Source organism: Musca autumnalis, unplaced genomic scaffold (genome assembly GCF_047663935.1).
Source record: "Musca autumnalis isolate F117 unplaced genomic scaffold, ASM4766393v1 scaffold_2, whole genome shotgun sequence".
Lineage (NCBI taxonomy): Eukaryota > Metazoa > Arthropoda > Insecta > Diptera > Muscidae > Musca > Musca autumnalis.
This window is the reverse complement of record NW_027411755.1, coordinates 164946455-164966161: the sequence shown is the minus strand read 5'-3', so window position 1 is coordinate 164966161 and position 19707 is coordinate 164946455. Positions and strand designations below refer to the sequence as shown.

The 19707-nt window shown below is 36.8% G+C and overlaps 1 long non-coding RNA gene across 1 annotated transcript; it reads left to right on the top strand.

The window, feature by feature from the left end:
• Positions 1-10071: 10071 nt before the first annotated feature.
• On the top strand, positions 10072-11862 carry LOC141393164 (uncharacterized). The gene is made up of 2 exons (XR_012410014.1): positions 10072-10333; positions 10395-11862. It is a non-coding gene; the product is annotated as an uncharacterized lncRNA (long non-coding RNA).
• Positions 11863-19707: the final 7845 nt, after the last annotated feature.

The window sequence follows — 19707 nt, the reverse complement described above, 5'->3', positions numbered from 1 at the left end:
GGAAACGAGATAGTTGTTAAACTGGCTCCCTGTCCTCTGACCTTCATATGGAGTTTTTTAGTATTTATTTCAAAAGGTTCCGGTTAGATCTTTATAGTCAGTTTAATTTTTTGGTCATGTGGGCTAGGCCACATGGCCGTGCCGCCTGACCGATCTCTACTTCCGTAGTACCTTGTACGGGTGCCAAAAGCGAATTTTCAGGAAATCCTATAATATCAACAGACTTACCGTTACAATGCAAAAGAGTTCAATTTCATATTCGCCTGGCATTTACAATTAATAAAGAAAATCCTTGCTTTTAGTGATGCAAAGCAAATATAAGCGATGTAACACAACTCTATTTCAAGCACAAACAGCGCGGTCCGGGTGGGATAGTATACAATAGTTGTTGGTTTTATTATTGATACGCTTTCTAATCGTTTGATCACACTGTGTCATTTCCTATAGATGGTTGAACATTATTTTAAAATCTTGATCAACGAAACATGCAAATTCTAGGTCACCGTAGATATCTTTCTTTCTTTTTCCTATTTCTATTAATTTCAATATTTGACATTCCTAAAAAATTTCTAAAGATGTTCTATTTGAAAAAACAAATCACCACAATCAAATCTCAATAATCTTTGCCCGAATGCATGTGCTAATTGTGCCATTTGTTAGACATAAATATGTATATATGGGACCGATGTTCAGATGTTTTGGGAATATTTATATCTGAAAGATCAAAAATGTGTCTTGGGATTGTGGTGAACGTTTATCAAGTGATATAGAATATACTAACGCCAACAACAACAACAAATAACGAAATACATATTTATGTCACATTGAATTTTTTTGTTGACGATTTAAGCTGATGTGAAGAAATTTATAAGACGACCGGGAAATTGTCGTCAACGGTCGACAATGATGGCGAAAAGAAACAGATTAAATGCATTAGTTATTTTAATTGATTGGCTTAACATATTTACTTGTATCAAACAACAACAAATATTTATTTTAAAAGGTCTTTGGGTTTTTTTTAGGAAATTCCTTAGATTTTTTCATAGCCTAAAGAGCTACACACTTTTTTCTCCAACACATTTGGCCTTTGCTCTGAACAACTTGATGATGTTCCGCAACTAAGTATTTGTTTTTACATTTTCATATTTTTTATGTTAAATACGAATATTGAGCACTCTATTTGACCAGGAGATTCAAAGATGCCACGATCGAAGGGGTGGAGGAGTACAACATATGTAAATTCAATCTAAAAAAATCGTATTCGATATTAGGTAGGGAATAAAGTTCATACTTCGTATTCTCCGAATCTCACACAGAATTTTCTATCCAGGAGCAAATGAAAATGAGATTAAATCGATTTGCGATAATTTCGCCCCAAATCATTAGTGAGTTCGATTAATAGTTTAATAGCTTTATCACTGGTGTACCTTCGCCAACGCCGATTTTATTAGTGCTACATAAAGATCGTCAAAGGGAAAATTGTAGATCTTCGATAAACTCCATTGGACAATCTTTATGTAGCATCACTAAAGTCGGCGCTGGCGAAGGCGCACCATGTTTGTCCATATCTATATTAGGCATTTTCCTTGCGGGAATTGTGAGTTTGCTGGAGACAGAGGTGAGGTATATGGTAACCCTTTGCCTCTGAACACCCTCTCTCACCAACAAACTGGCAATTGCTGCAAGGAAAATTGCCTATTGTAGATATGGACTTACTCTACTATCACACCATGGGATTGGCATGGCCGTTAAATTGAAATTCTCAAATGTATAATTGGTAAAAAAATTGTTTAAAATAATTTGCGTTGAAACAAACAATGTGCTAAGTCTAGTATTACCTGCATTTCACGCAGCCTGGCAAATAAGAAAATATTTAATAAAAAAAGCCCTGAACACCTGCTGCCATTGCTCATTTGTTGCCATAAATTTTATGGGAATTTGCCCACACACACGCATTCACTAAAACTTACAACAAACCTCAAAAATAAATTCTCAAATAAAAAAAATTAAAAATTTCAATCACTTATAATTTGTATTTTTGGCCATCTCTTCAGAAAACGGTTAACATAAAATTTGCATAAAAATTTATGACGGCAATAATTCGTCTTAACCGCGAACAAGCTGTTGAGTTGTTCCTTCTTATCAATGATGCTTTGCGAAGAATAACAGTGGCAGCAAGCAGCATGGAACATCTCTCTAATGGAGCCTTTCATTCAATCCGCGGTAATGGTGGTAATTAAGCGCAACAAAATAAACGTTAAGAAATCATTTAAAATACAATTTACCAAAAACAAAATAAAGAAACAACAACAAAACAGTTGTTGTCTGTCGAAGTTGCCTTCTAAATGAAAATATGGCAACTGAAAAATTACTAAAAGTTATTTTTAATTAAAACCATAAAACATTTTAATAAAACTGCCCACCAGAGGTCATTGGCCGGCCGGCCAGTTTGTTGTGGTATGAAGGTGACCAGATGAAGGATATTGAACGTGTATGAACAAAATGATCTGCTGTCGGTCTGGAAATATAAGGAGTAGGAATATACCTGGAAGTGCCAATTGCCATCAGAGAGATGAAATGAGGCTGTCTAAATATAACTTATGGAAACCTACGAAATGTAAACAAATTTAATGCTGACGACAGAGGTAGGAGATTGGGATCATAGAATGTAAAGGTAACAACTAAGAAAGTATTAGTCAGAGCTGCTGACCTCAGCCTCTGACCAAAACAAAAGAAGAAAATACAATCAGGGCAATCATGAATATTTCCCTCGGAATTTTCCGCACGGAAAATAATTTTAAAATTTTACATTTTAATTTACATGTCTTCAGTCCAGGGACGTACGCAGGGGGCATTGTGATTATTGTCTTGGCTATAATTTTTATCTTTTTGTTGGACCGAAAATCTCAATGGTTTGGCTGTTATATACCAAAATATGCAAAAAAACCTGAATAAAAAACTTCATGTCAAAATCCGGGTCTCAATTTTCACTTAAGACATATCGCTCATTTACTCAAAGAGTGGCACATCTCAAAAAATTGAGTTTCTAGAAAAAAGTGTTTTAAGTTGGCGATTGAAATTTGACTTCCCAACTTAAAACGATTATAACATAATAAATAAAATAGCTACTTAGACCATATTTTGCAAATAGTTAGCTAGATATAAGTTTTAAATGTTTGTGCAAGACCAAGCATGATTTGAAGTGTTTTACTGATTCATAAACTCTAAAAACTGTTTTGTTGAATTATGACAAACTTGCAGTAAATCAACTGTAACTCGTTGAGTTTTATAGATATAGGCGTGACAATTTTACACAAGATGAAGTCGAAGTCGTGAAAAAATATAAATTTCTAACTCAGAAAACGCATTTTTTGAGTTATACCACTCTATGAGTAAATGAGCGATATGATTAAGTAGACTCTTTTGCTCAGTACAATCCCAACAATCAGAAACTCCAGGCGCCCGTTAACATTTTTTTCTTCCATACAAATCGTCCCGGCCTAATGTTGGTACCGTAATGTGGGGCTATACCAAATCCTTGACACATACAGTCCAACATTTTGTAGCAAGCCAACTTCTGATTTATAGAAAACTCGAAATATTTAATTACAATAAACTAAATTTGGTAGAAATTTTTGAAAAAGTTTGAGAGTTGCCTTGCACTCTACCAATTTTAGTATGTGCCGGCAGGGTTTATGGAGCTTTTTGGTCATTATCTCAGGAAGTATGTTGTACCAACTCAAATATATTCATTCGTATATTTTATTCAATTATCTGGTTCTGGCTCCTCTGTATCCAGATTCAAAAACTCTACAACCCGGTCTGGCTGCGTCCATAAAGAACCTGGGGACAGGTTAGTGGAGTTAGCTGGGCTGCTAAAGAAATGCAGCATGTCGTGAGGTCCCAATCTACATTCAGGACATGTGTTGGGTATCGTGCAATCAATTCTGGTCCAATATGAATTGGCTGCGGCTGCATCAACCGGAACTCCTTTGAGCTTAAACCACTTGCGTTTGCCTTGGCAGTTGGCGTTCTTCTGCTGTGATGGATGGGGTGGTCCTCGAGTCCAGCATTTACACTGTATCTTTGTACTGCCTGCGCTACTAAATCACTCTATACACCCTGGACACCTCACTCTATATCATGTAGGTCGCTTCTGACGTGATAGCTCTGTCTGTCCACTAGATCGTGGCAAGGATGCTAACAGCGGTAGCACCCAAGCAGGTACTGCATCGACAACATCTTGTCGTGTTGATATACCGGTAAAATTGTTGCCACCTCATGAAAATGGTCTACAGGTATCATGAGGGGGCACACCGTTGCAGTCCTAAGGGCTGCATTCTTGTAGGTTTGAATATTCTGACAACTGCAGAAGAAAGTCACGGAATCAGAATTCCTAATTCCCCATCGAACTGTAGTGAGATTCTGTTACTTTTCTCTGCCGTTAGTGAAAAAAGTCGGAAAAATTAAAACGCAAAATTATGAATGAAAAGCTGATAACACTTGCGGAGCCATCAGGGGTTAGAGACTACTTTATTTTGATCGGTAACATTCCGAAATTTTCGTTAAATTAAAAAAACAGTTATCGATAATCGGACGTAATTCCACCGTTAACCGCTTACAGAATCGCACTACAGGTGTGTTTGGACGCATAGGTAGCAGCCCTATCCCAGATCAGGGAGGGTTGGCCATTATCCAACATTTACGGTGGTATATTGCTAACGAATCGGTATGGCGCACTATGCTTCATTGGGAGTTAAACGAATAAAATAATAATAATCCCCGAGGATCTGATTGGTAAATTCGCTGACACATTTCAATAAGCTTGGCATGATTCTGAAAACTACGATGTTCAGATGTTATGAAAGCCGGTGGGCTGCTGACGGAGACGAATATAGAATGGTGATCTGTAGTGGGATTCTGTATCGCATTTTTGCTCTTACCGACAAAAATCGGTAAAATTAAATCGCAAAATTATGACTAAAAACATATAGAAAAGTTGGCATCACTGTTTGTGTCGGTAGAGGCTAGCGACTACTTTTTATTCATCGTTAACTTACCGAAAAATTTCGTTAATTATCGAAATTATAAGCAGTTTAATTTTACCGACAATTATCGATAACAGCAAAAATGAGTTACAGAATCCCACTACTGAGCAAAGATAAATAAGGTGTTGCCATAAAAAGGTGTTCCACAATGTGGAAACGTCTGTCGAGCATGGCGGTATTTTCGTATGTTTGAATATTCTTCTAATGTGTAGTGACAAAATTTGCATACCACGCTGGCGCCGCATAGCTTACCCCAGACCGGCCTATTAATTGATAAGAAGTCAACAAGGTTTCTTTGTCAGCACCCCAAGTATTGCGGCCAGCGACGTCAGAACTTTGTTTCTATTTTTGATCTTGGCGCAAATAGTTGTGACTTGCGCTGACTTCATAGTCCATATTTGCATTCGACAATTTTCCTTGCGGCAATTGTCAGTTTGTCGGTGAGAGATTGTGTTGAGAGGCAAAGGGTTACCATATACCTCATCTCTCTCTCTCCATCAAACTGACAATTGCCGCAAAGAAAATTGCCTAGTAGAAATACGGACTTAAGCAAGTTACTGATCGGAATCAAGACACCATCGACCAATATATGTGGCAACTGATTTAGGGCCGGATATTTCCATGTTCCTCAGATGGAAAAACTGCACTAAGTCAGCTATCTATACCTTTAACGTATCACATATGTCATCGACAACAGGATCCGACGCCAAGATCGTCTGGAGAGTGTGGAATTTCAGAAAGTAACAGGTTAAACAGTTCCGGAAATATCACCGCGGTTTGGGGAACTCTCTGTTTCACTCTACGGGTCTTGGATTTCTTATTTCTGTCGTTTACACATACATATAGTTGATTACACTGTGCAACATTTTTAAGGTGATCTTGTGCAAACAATTTGAACTGCGGATTTTTTGAAAGTACAGAACCAAACGACAAGAAACCCTAGTTGGGTTTTGTTTTGTCAGATCCAGCTCGGATTTTATGGCCCCATCTAAACAGGGTTAAATATTGAGTTTTTAAAGAAATTCGGGGCTATATCTCTGAAACCAATGCGAATCTTCGTCTGACCTCTGAAGCAAATTTGTAGATAAGAACAAGAATAAAATATTTGGAGAAATAATGAACTTGAAAAACTAAATTTATTGCCTCAAATTTCAAAATATATGCAAAAATTCCACAACTTTTATACATTTTGCACCGTATCTCCAAAACCGTTAATTTTTTCTGAATATATTCTGGAAAAATATTCCCTGGAATGTAATACACAACTCTTCAGAACATCTCATTGTTGTAAAATGTCTCTATGCCGTTGTTTTCAGCACATTTTTCAACGACGATTTAACGATTTAATAAAAATGTCAATAATGCAGTGAAATCCGAAATGCGAGAATAAACTGTTGGTGTGAACTGTGTTTGAAATACGTGCTGTAAAAGATATGATGCAAAATACCGCTGAAACAACGTGAAGCAAGCATTTTAGAGTTTCAGAATGTTCTAAAGAATTGTTGAGAACTTTATTCGGAAGATTTTTGCAAAAGGTTACTTGGTTTAACTCCCAATAGTTTAGGCGATACTGACCAGAATTTCAGCAATTATGTAAAATTTTCCATATTTTATAGATTTTGATGCCCTGGATGGAGTTTTTCTTATGTGGTTTTTTAAAAAGATAAGTTCTACTAGTTTAGGGCTACAATATTGCTAAAGACAGCAAGGCCAAATTCCTATTCGTTTCTGAGATAAAGGCTGATCAGTGTAAAAAAAGTGTAAATTTAGCCCGGTTTAGATGAGGCCATAAAATCCGAACTGGATCTGACAGGACAAAACCCTACGAGGGTTTTTATAGCCTAAATATGTACTTTCAAAAAATGCACACTAGAAGTTGTTTGCATTTTCAGTGTTGCATAGTGTTATTCAACGTTCCAAACACCGATGGAAGGGAATTCTTTTCTATTTCCTCGAACAGCATAGAATGGTTGACGGTATCGAAGGTATTCTCATCAGTGGGAGGAGTAGTGCTTCTAAACGTTTGCTACAGTACGGAGATCATAGGTTATAAATTCGGGTGGTTTGTTTACGAAGACGATGATCGGAAGATGGGTGCCACAATTGTAATGTCTGGCGACCTGTGACAATCTCATCTTTTCCTCGAAGGAACGCCTTCATTTCCCATCCTACAATCTGCTCGGTCAACGCTGTACTGTTCTGATCATTGCCTAGAACGGAATGCCAAAGCTCATGATGAGCGTTAAAGTAACCTAGCACCAGATGAATATTTCCGTCCAAAATCTACTTAATGTCGGGGAAGGCACAGCTATTCGTAGGCGGTATGTACTAGGCCGGGGCGATTTGTATGGAAGGAAAAATACCTTACTGGGCCCTTTGCGTTTCTGATTCCTGGAATTGTACTGAGCAAAAAAGCCCACTATTCTTACTTGAAGTTTTTTATCCACAAGGCCAAAACAGCCTGAAGGAGCTTTTCAATGCTTTTGCGATGTACTAGAAAGTTCTAAACTATTGTCTTGGTTACACTTTCGGTCTTAGTGTTGGATGGAAAATCTAATTGATTTGGCTGTTATGTGCCAAATTGTCCAAAAAACGTGGATAAAAAAAAACTTCAAAATCGAGAGGATAGATTTTTACCGTAGACATACTAGGTACACCTAAGGCAACTCTTCCTCGGCAGTTCCACATTTTAATGCTACCCTAATGCATTCCATGCATGGGTCACTATAATCATCAACATGTGGTGTTAGATGCTGCGTTGGTTGTTGGGGTGGGGCCTCGTATTCCAGCGACGAAGTTGGAGACACGCTGGGAGAGCAAACAGCAACATTACTACTACCGCACTTGTTCTGGAGGCGACTAAGACCTGAGTAGCCCCTCACTGAAGCTGACATATGGTGGATGCGGATCTGCCAAACGGAACAGATACATGGCCCGGAATTCTTTTCAATCCCAGCAACGACCCAAGGAGCTCGAAACAGGCATTCCGGGATATATAGCCGCTCCCATGAACAAAGTATACTAACACAAACACATAATTGTTGAGGTGATGGCCCCTGTCGACCACTTTGGTGGCTCTTTTGAATCTTAAGATAAAAATTAATGAGAAAAATTAAAAAGGGCAATGCATAAAATTAATTACAATCATTATTCGATTGTCAAACATAAATTGTTAACATATTTTTCTTATCAAATAAAACAGCAACAACAAATGGTGATTTTTTTTCGATTTCGAAAACCAACAACCGAACATCTTTTATAAAAACATGAACAGCCGAAATAAAAATAAAAAAGTATTACAACAGTTCATGGCAAATTTGGCAGCCATGAAAGAAATACCAATTTGCCGCGTGTCGTTAAAGACGACAAACATGTTCCAACTGCTGCAGCACCAACTTGGTAGCAGACACAAGGTGTAGGTAGTACACCGTTAATACCACAGACATTCTCGGAGCTTTTGGCTTTTGTAATATATGTTTTAGGTTGTTGTAAATGTGAGATAACATTTGCATGGCTCATTACGTGGACATATGGATATGGATTTGAAGGAATGGGTATGAATTATGGGCACAGTGGTTATGGATGGCCTTTGAATGTTGTTGCTCAAATACCATTTCTACGTTTTACGTTTGTACCTTTGGAACTACTTCTCATGTTAGAGAGGAGTAAGTGTGATTTAACGATTGCCAACAATGGTGTCACATGCTCAGGACTTATCAGTCGCAGGGATTAGACTAACGCACAGTTCCACCGCAGCTCTCGTAGGTGTTCTCAACTATATGGCAAGTGGTTTACAGCAGAAACCACCACCAGAACAATTATCGTTAACTTGGATTTACTCAGAACTTTCGACACAGTCGATCACTCTATATGGGTTGGGGATATCCTAGAGTATCTACACTCAATCCACTCAAAATAATGTCAATCGCACAGCAACCGGATATGTCCAGATGACGAATGTAGATCATCTGCATCAGGAGGCAAGACTATCGTGAGTGCAGCAATATAACGTGTTGCTTATTGTAAATTGTGGATGTACAGTGGAAAACTCTTTAGGGAGTCAGCTGGATAAGTGGGTGGCACTAAGAATCCAGCTAAATACAAAGACAAGGCGAGCAATTGCCGAACCCAGGGACTTTGTTGCCTGAATGATCGCGATCAGCAAGGCGTCTCAGGTAATTAGGTGACCACTGCAGAAGAAATTCACGGAAGCAGAATTCCCAATTCCCCATCGAACTGTAGTGGATTCTGTTAATTTTTCTGCCGTTACTGACAAAACTCGGTAAAATTAAAACGCAATTATGAATGAAATGCTGATAACACTTGCGGAGCCAGCAGGTGTTAGAGACTACTTTATTTTGATCAGTAAATACTTTAAATTTTCGTTAAATTTAAAACAAAAATCCAGCCTTAACCGCTTACAGAATCACACTACAGTTGTGTGTTTGGACGCATAGACAGCAGCCCTATCCAAGATCAGGAAAGGTTGGACATTATCCAACATTTACTGTGGTATATTGCTAACGAATCGGTATAATAATTAAAGAGGATCTGATTGATAAATTCTCTGGCACATTTCAATAAGCTTGACATGATTCTGAAAACTACGACGTTCAGATGTTATGAAAGCCGGTGTACTGCTGACGGATACAAATAAAGATGGGTGGTCTGAACAGAGATAAATAAGGTGTTGCCGTAAAACGGTGTGGTACAATGTGGAAATGTGCGGAAAGCTGTGACGATAACTTTGTATCTACGTAGAATCATTTTGTCTTATGCCAGACTATGAAAATTTTCATTAGCATGAAAATGAGTTTATAGGTAAGAGGTGTGAAGGTGGTGAAACTCTGTACACAAAGTTCTGTAATCTGAAATTATTCTTTGTGTTTAAATTCGTAACTCTCAAACCAATGCAATGAAAATATCAAAATTTTCATATGATTTCATATATGTGTGTAGACGTCAATGAAAATTTGGAAAAAAATGGCAACACGTTTTCAATGAAAATTTTCATAGTCTGGCACATGGTACAATTATTACAGGTAAAAGCAAGTGTTGTTGTACAACACTCGATACAACAACCACATAGAAATTTGTTTTTGTACGTAATACTAATGTCATAACCATATGGGCAAAAATGTAAACAAATATAAACACATTTTAAGGGTTGATAAATATTGTTTTGAAAGATGTTATTGTAAAATGTCATTTCCACTAAATAAATAACATTTCCACTAAATAATAAATATATTAATAAATTCCTTGTTAAGAAGGAGTTTTTTGCGGTATGTATGTACATATATCTCTAAATAAAATATTTACAATCAATAATTAATTTTTTTTCAGATGATATCAATAATTATGAAGTGGACGAGATGACAAAACCTATTGCATTGGAGGATGTCGACAGTCTTTTCTGCACCTTGCTTGAAAAAAGATGGTTCCATGTTGTGTAACACATTCATAGGGGCACCGAAGTGACGCCAAGAGCCATCAGATTATGATGTGGTCAACAATCCAATTGATTTGTTGAAAATACAACAACAACTTAAAACTGATGTTTATGAAGATTTGGATGAGCTGGTGCAAGACTTTGAGTCTATAAACTCGACACAACAGATCATCAAGATGCTGTGGCATTGCCGATGAAAAGAAGTTTGACTTGTACAGCCGATGAAGTTGGTACCGGTAATAAGGAAGATGACTTGAATTTATATGAAGAACTATTGCATCTGTAATCATATCGGTGGATAGCACAATGAATGACCGGCCATTGCATAGAATGTTTTTGCTACTGCCCCGAAGAAAATGTATCCTGATTACTATGATGTTATTAAACATCCCATTGATTTGCGATTATTTGCCACAGGAATGCCTGTCAATTCAATGAACCGGGTTCACAAATTTACAAAGATGCTAAAACATTGAAGAAAATATTTACCCAAAGAAGGTTAGAATTGGAAACGGTTAAAGTGAAACTCATAAAAAGGCCAAATCATTGATGAGTGCTGCCATTGCCGCCCTCAAAGAGGAAGTAAATAGTTCAGATGATGAAGAGACCAGTAAAAAAGGAAAAGGACCAATGTGGGACTTATTCGATCATCATTAGAATGCACCAGATTTCTCAAAGAGCATCCATTGGGTACATAATTACGGAAGCTACCTGAACTTCTAAAATGTGCCACTAACTAACAAAATAATAATTTCACAAGAGAAGCAAAAAACGTTTTAAAATGAAAAGCTGTTTTATAGAATATCCATCTTATGAAGGCGAGTAAATGGGATATCAATCAGATACGAATGGGAGAAGTAATGAAAACAAAACCGCAGAAGCACTTGGTTTTGGGATGCGCCATTACAAAAAATCTGCAATGTTATCTCATTTTTCGAAATGCATTTTCATGAATAGGATTGTTTTTTAACGTAGAAGCTTGAAATTTTTCCAGATTATGTGCTTTAGTCTTATGCATTAGATTCAATCAAAAAGCGAATTTAGATTTTTTGTATTGGTAACAAATAATTATATTTCAGGAAGAACGGATTCTTGTCTTTTTTATTGTTAAAGTAGCTGAATAGTAATAAAACACTTTGGTAATTTTACATATTGTACATATTTTTATTGTATTGAGGAAGAATAATTTTCTACCCATATCTAAGTTCTCAAAAAACTAAACATTTTAATCATTTATTAAATGGTGTATGTATACATATAAACCAATTTTAATTATGTAATATTGAAACCATGGTACATTGTACAATGTGTTGAAACACAATATAATTTAGTTATTTACAATGAATATATTAAAAATTAAAATTTGTGTTTGAATGAAGTGTAATATGTTAATTGAAATGCGACCCATCCTGGATATACACATTTTATTGCAATTCGCACTTTGGTTCGAAATCTAGAAAAGTGAAAAAGTTATTTGAATTAAAAAGTGATTAATTATAAATACTTTCATATGCATGTAGATAAAAAAGAGTTATATAAAGATACGGAAGGAAAGATTTTAAACACTAGTTTTTGGTCACTAGATTAAATGATTTTTAAACCCTCAGTATTTATGCAAATGAGGGTACATACACTTCCATAATGTGTATTTGAAGATATTAAATAAAAAAGTACACTTACGAGATTACATTGCTGTCTTGTAGAGCTTTTTGGAAGCCTTAATATTTGCTTTGTCATTTTTAATTTTTGAACCGAATCGATTGATCCGTTCGAGAGTTATCGTGCGCACCAGCCAGCCAGACCGACAGACAGACGGACGGACATTGCTAGGTCTACTCAAAATTGTCTGAAACGGATATCGTACAAACATACTTCGGGTCTAAAACCATTATTTCGATGAGGCACATTTTTTGTCGTATCAAAGTGTAAATACCCTCATTATCCTAAAGGCTGAGGGTATAAAAAGAAAATTGTGACAGAGAAGTTTTACCATAGATGCAAATTGACACGATGGAATGGAGCAATGATGTGGGGTGTTATTCCAGGTTTAAAATTACGATATCCATTTGACGTATACACAAAGGAATAGACTGTTGAAATCCACTCGTTTCGTAAATGAAACTTACTTGTTGTCCTGTGGTATTTTTTTATATTCGCAAGTATGACTTATAGCTCATATTTCATATACATATGTAAGGCTGATTTCCGTATTGTCAGTTGCTTTGTATTCGTGCATGGTTCTAAAATCGAGTTCTATACTAGAGTAATTTTAGGAATTTTCAGTAGTGGGGAAATCGATTTAAGAACCCCTAGTATCATGCACAACTAGAAAACAACTGGCAATACGGAAGTCGGTCTCTATCGTAAAATACTACTTTAATATGATGCCCTTTTCCTTTAGAAGCTTTATTAGGCAATCACAGGTTGACAAAATTGTTATTGTTGTGACACACACCATAAGATAACACCAAAATTATCCTGCTGTCCATTAAAAATAAATCCTAACCGTTACAGTACTTAAAATGTATGTTAAGTAGTCATTAGAAAGTGAGACGAATGCGTTTTGCAGTTATGACAAATTAATAACATTACTAAAACTTAAAAATTTGGTTCTTTTTGGATTTTCACACTTTTTGGTTTAAACTGGAAGTTTGCGTGTTAAGTCACTGTTTGAATTTGTATGTTTAACGTACTGCTAAGCAGTTTAAATGGTCACAACAACATTGTTAGTTTAATCTAATCGGTATAATCAAAGATGAAGCATACTTAATTAAGATGTTGTGTAAAATGGTATTTTATGAAACTAATAATGTTAAAAAATATTGCCAATTAACTTACTCAGTCTGTGTACCACATTCAGCAAACTTTTTTGATTCCATAGCTTTATTTCCGTTTACATTTGCCTGGTCTGTATCTGTTTCCTTTTCCTCACAATATTCTCCAACGGATATGGAATGGAATGCAATATTTACATCTGTGGAACTGAATAAAATACATTTTACATAAATTTTCAATTCTAAATTACATACAGTTACTTACCATTCCATAGTCGCAACGTTCGGCGAATGCACGTGGCATGAGCTTCCATTTTTTACCTACTCTTCTGGTGTCCTCCGGTAAAAAGTGATCCCAGCATATACAGTCATTCTTCTTGAAATCCTTTCCACAAATTTTAGCCCAGTCACGCCTTCTATATGGATCTAACGGAATGTTGAAATAAGGGCCTTTGTCCTTCGTTTCTATATTATCGAACAATACGCACTTTCCCATTTCAATTTCTCTTCTCACTATGAGATATTACGCATTATTAATGAAAATATATGTATTTCTTTGTACTTACAAATACTAAAAAGTATTTGACTTGCTACGTTCCAAATATTTGAATATTTATATGGAACAAAATTTGTAAATAAAGTACACGGTAAGCACTTTCAAATAAAGCCAAAACATGTTTTAATTCTCCCTCGTTTATACGAAAGAAACCACGATTTATTAAAATAGTCATAAATCGACCTGGCCACATAATTAAGAACGATATAAGTAAAGGTTACTTTAAGGTAATTTTCATACACAATATGTGAATATATGGTTATGTATTTTAGAAATCGGTTACTTTGATTCATTTTTAGTATCAAATGTCCTTCAATGGTACATATTATTGCGTCTAAGTTTGATAATTAGGGCATACCTAACGTTTTCAAAAATTTGCCCATAATTTGACGAATTTATTTTATTTTTGGGATCTAAAGCCACAGTTTTGGCTTCCTCTCATTCCCTCGATGACGCTCTAAACGATACCCTGTGATTGTCGTTCCATAGTCGGCGCTTACTTACCCTTAAATTGGCTTTTATCCCACTTCTTTGAGTCCTTAACGAGGAAATTGTCTGGGAAATAGTTTCGTATGAGCCATTTCCACCTTATGACTATTTTAATAAATCGTGGTTTCTTTCGTATAAACGAGGGAGAATTATAACATGTTTTGGCTTTATTTGAAAGTGCTTACCGTGTACTTTATTTACAAATTTTGTTCCATATAAATATTCAAATATTTGGAACGTAGCAAGTCAAATACTTTTTAATACGATGTCGTTCTTAATTATATGGCCGCCACTGTATATGCGAATATCAAATTAAATTTTTTATATTTTTAGTTTCCAATGTGTTTGTTTGTGGATGATTTATTTTTGAATTTTCAATACAACGGTTGACAAAAAAGTATACACAATGAAAAACAATGACAAAACGTCATATACATTTTGACACTAGTATTACGTGTCAATCTAATCAGCTGGGACTTGCTTTTACCTGTATTATTGTACCATGGTCTGGCATAAGACTTTCGTTCATCACACAAAACTTGAATATATCATTTTGCTCAGCAAGGCGACCAATTAGCATATGGCACACTCCTACCTCTGCAGTTCCATACTTTACTGCCACACCCATAAATTCCATAGAAGCTAAAGCCAGATAAGTTTGTACTGCATAGGGTGGTGTATAAGAATGGTAAGTCCCCCAACTTCGTTTATTTTACGATCTTTCCACAAAACGGCGTAGTCGTAGCAAAACACACAAAACCAATTGTTCTCTTTATATTCACCGACCAATCTGTTAACTTCCAGTATCAGCTACTTGTCTCTGGGGTCACTGGGGTTGGCACGACGAAGCTTATCACGCTCATTTGTTAGGCCCGTCGCCTCTGCTGAAAAGTTTTTTCTTATTGACCATACAAAACTTAGAGCTATCAATCTGCTCAACCAGCATCATACCCCTCTGGTCTTTTCCGAGGACCGAATACCACCACTCATGATGACCTTCCAAAAACGGGCTAATGTTGGGTCTATAACCTGGAGTACAGCTATTTATCGTCGGGATGTATACGGCAGTTCCACACCTGCCTTCTATCCATATGCATTCCATATACGGGTCATTAGAGCCCGGCTCAAGCGAGGTAGTTAACTTCCAGTATCAGCTCCTTGACTCTGGGGTCACTGGGGTTGGCACGACGAAGCCTATCACGCTCATTTGTTAGTCCCGTCGCCTCTGCTGGGAAGTTTTGTCTTCATTGACCGTGCAAAACGTAAACCTATCAATCTGCTCAGTCAACACTTTACTCATCTGGTCGTTTCCAAGGACCGAATGCCACCACTCATGATGACCTTCAAAAGCGGGCTAATGTTGGGCCTACAACCTGGAGTACATCTATTGATAGTCGGGGTGTAAAGTTCATCAACTCTAATTCGGCAGTTCCACACCCCGATGCATTCCATGTACGGGTAATTAGAGCCCGGCTCAAGCGAGGTATTGAACAGACTCGTGCAATAGTAAAGCTATTCACCCACCTCCACTTCTGGTTCGATCTTCCCTTAGTACGTCGTAGTTGTTGTTGAGCTTGGTTTCCTGCAACGCCGCGACCTTAATATTCTTACGACTCATGAAATCCACTATTTCCTCGATCTTATCTCACAATTAAATTGCGAAAAGTATGTATTTTGAGGGAATGGAACAGCAACAGTTGTTGTTGTAACAGTGTTTATTATTGTGTGTTTGCGTGTTCGTACTTCTGCTCAATCTGGCTCTGGATCTATATCCAGTTCAAGGAAAGTGGCTGCTTCGATAACAGGTCCACTGGAGTTACAACAGGTCCACTGGAGTTAGATGAGTGGGTTTGGCAGGGCAGTGGAAAAGGTGTAGTGTGTCGTGCGGGCCCATGCCGCATACTGGGCAGATGGTTTCTACGGCGCGACCAATATCCGCCCAATAAGAATTAAGGCGACTGCAATATCCCGAGCGTAGTTTAGCCAAAACTACTCTGACGCTCCTCAGCTGCGATAGATGGGGGATGCACTCCAAGGACATTTAACTAAATTCGGGGACCTTGGTATCAGTGAAACTGGCGCCGCATAGCTTACCACAGGCCGACTTATCGCTTTATATGTGGTCAACAAGGTTTCTTTATCTGCCAAGTTACTTATTTTAGTGGTTGTCTAATTTTCATATGATTATCGCTTTAGGTTACTTGGGAAATATTTTTCAAATTCTTTCAGGTTCGTCGTATTTGATGTGTTTACTGTAAGAAAGAAACGTAAACATTTATAAAAGTTAACATCACATTTTTTCGATTTTTGTCCACTGCGGCAACACTGTGCGGCGGCTGATACCTCAGTGTAGGTAAGAAAGAACCCGCTTCCGTGAGATTGTCAGCAGAAAGCTGATTGTGTTACCTATCGAACAAAAATATATGAAAAGAGAGTATTACTGTGAAGTATTTTTAACAAAATTGTTTAAGAAACTGAGTTTTGTCAATATTAAAGAAGACCGTGTTATGAAAATCTGAAGTAATAAATATTTAAATTTCAAAAAATTACAAACATTCACTGAAAATATGGATACAACAAATTAGCACGTTTTGGTCCAGCTCTTGAAACGGTAGTCGTCCGTTTTGATGCGATTTTGCCGCGATTACCAACATACTTGACTAGTATTTTGGTTTTCATTTCATAGAACGAGCACCGTTCCTTGGTATCTGTAAACCCCTTCTATACGCTGATCGTATTGTTCATACCCAGCAAACCAATCGTACCGACATCGTAACGAAATCGGAACAAAATTCGGACGCTACGTCCGCCATCGGATCCGAAATCGTAACGACATCTTAACGAAATTTGTACGAAGCGGTTGACATAATTTCGGAACGAAATGTCGGAGCAAAATCGGATCGATTTCGTTCAGAATTCGGAACGAAATCGGAAGAAAATCCTTAGAAAATTCGGAATGCGAATTTTTTCCTCCGAATTTTCGTACAGATTTTTGAACGATTTCGGAATAATGTCGTATGAAAATCTGAGGTACCTTCTAAATCTTCGCAAAGATTTCTGAACGATTTTGGAATAATATCGTATGAATATCGAAGGAAAAAATTTTCTCTGACGTTTCTATTGATCAATTTTTATTGTCATTCCGTTTGTAACACATCGAAATATTCGTCGGAGACCCTGTAAAGTATATATATATTATTGATCAGCATAAAATTCTATGTCGATTTGACCATATCCGTCTGTCCGTCAGTCCGTCTGTCTGTTGAAATCAAGATACAGCACGCAATTTTAAAGATAGAGAGTCAAAATTTGGTACAGAAGTTTTTATTACTTGCAGGATGGTTGGTATTGAAAATGGGATATATCGGTCCACGTTTTGATATAGCCCCCATAGAACGGTACCTCCCGATTTTCGGTATTTTTAAGGTTTTAGCTTCATTATCCTACCAAAATGGCTGAAATTTGGTACGTAGTCTTCTTTAGGGGTATAAAACTTTCCCCCAGAATTTTGTCGGTAGCGGTCCACACCTTCATATAGCCCCCATAGAACGGTACCTTCCGATTTTCGGTGTTTTTAAGGTTTTAGCTTCATTATTCTACAAAAATGGCTGAAATTTGGAACGTAGTCTTCTTTAGGGGTATAAAACTTCCCCCCATAATTTTGTCGGTATCGGTCCACACCTTCATATAGCCCCCATAGAACGGTACCTCCCGATTTTCGGTATTTTTCAGGTTTTAGCTTCATTATCCTACCAAAATGGCTGAAATTTGGTACGTAGTCTTCTTTAGGGGTATTAAACTTTCCCCCACAATTTTGTCGGTATCGGTCCACACCTTCATATAGTCCCCATAGAACGGTACCTCCCGATTTTCGGTATTTTGAAGGTTTTAGCTTCATTATCACACCGAAATGGCTGAAATTTGGTACTTAGTCTACGTTGGTGGTATAAAACTTTCCCCCAGAACTTTGTCGGTATCGGTCCATGCCTTCATATAGCCCCCCATAGAACGGTACCTCCCGATTTTCGGTATTTTGAACGTTGTAGCCTCAATATTCCACCGAAATGGCTGAAATTTTGTATGTAAGCTTCGTTGGGGGTACTCAAACTTCCCCTTTAAATTTGTCGGTATAGGTCCACCCCTTCATATAGCCCCCATGGAAAGGTACCTCCCGATTTTTTGTATTTTGAAGTTTGTATCTTCAATATTCCACCAAAATGGCTGAAATTTGGTATTTAGTCTTCAATGTGATATAAAACTGTTCGCCAGAAATATGTCTGTACAAGTCCACGCTTTTATATTGCCCAATTTCTGACTAAAATTCGTCGGTATAGGTCCACGTTTCGATATAGCCCCCATCGAACGGTACCTCCCGATTTTCGTAATACTGAAGATTGTGACGTCAATATCCAACTGAAATGGCTGAAATTCGTTATTTCGTCTTCCAAGAGTTATAAAATATTCCAGAAGAGTATTATCATTATAGGTCCACGTCTTTCTATATCCCCATAGAAGCGTACTTCTTGATTTTCGGTATTTTTTAAGTTTTAGCCACATTCTCTTGCCGAAATATAGGAAATTTGGTATTTAGTCTTCTTTGAGCCTAAAAACTTTCCTTCAGAAATTTGTCGGTATAGATCAACGTTTTGAAATAGCCCCCATAGAATGGTGCCTCACATTGTTTTACCGAAATTGCTGAAATTTAGTATTTAGTCTTCTTCATACACGAAAGGAAACTAATTATTTCATTTTACTTCAATACAACTTGTAGTGGAGGGTATAACAAATTCGGCCCGGCCGAACTTAACGCCGTTCTTACTTGTTCTTTGTTATGTTTTTTTTATTGGAAGATTGTAATTTCTAATGATTTTCTAATGATTTTCACTGTTGTTATAATTTTGTCGTTAGTTATGTTGAGTCTATCAGCACTAGCTTGAATTATTATATCTTACATTTATATTTAAATATTTAAAAATTGTATATGCGAATTTTATAACCAATCATTTTGTTTTTCGACAACAAACTAAAATGTTGCTTGTTAGATATATACAAAAGGTGGTTGTTGTGCGAAGGGAAATTTGTTTCCGATATATCGATTCGAATCAGATATCAGTACTAAATTTCTGTACAAGATTAAACATGATTTGATGTTTTTAATGCTTCATAAGCTCAATAAACTTTTGTGTTGATTTATGCCAAACTCCTAGTAATTTTGCTCAAACTAGTTGAGTTTTTGAGGTATCAACATGAACATTTGACACAATATAAAGTAGATGTTGTAAAAAACATAGAAATTGCTAACTCAGAAAACTCATTTGAATTATGCCACACTTTGAGTAAATGAGCGCTATGTATATATTTTCAATTCTAAAAATGATAAATAATAAA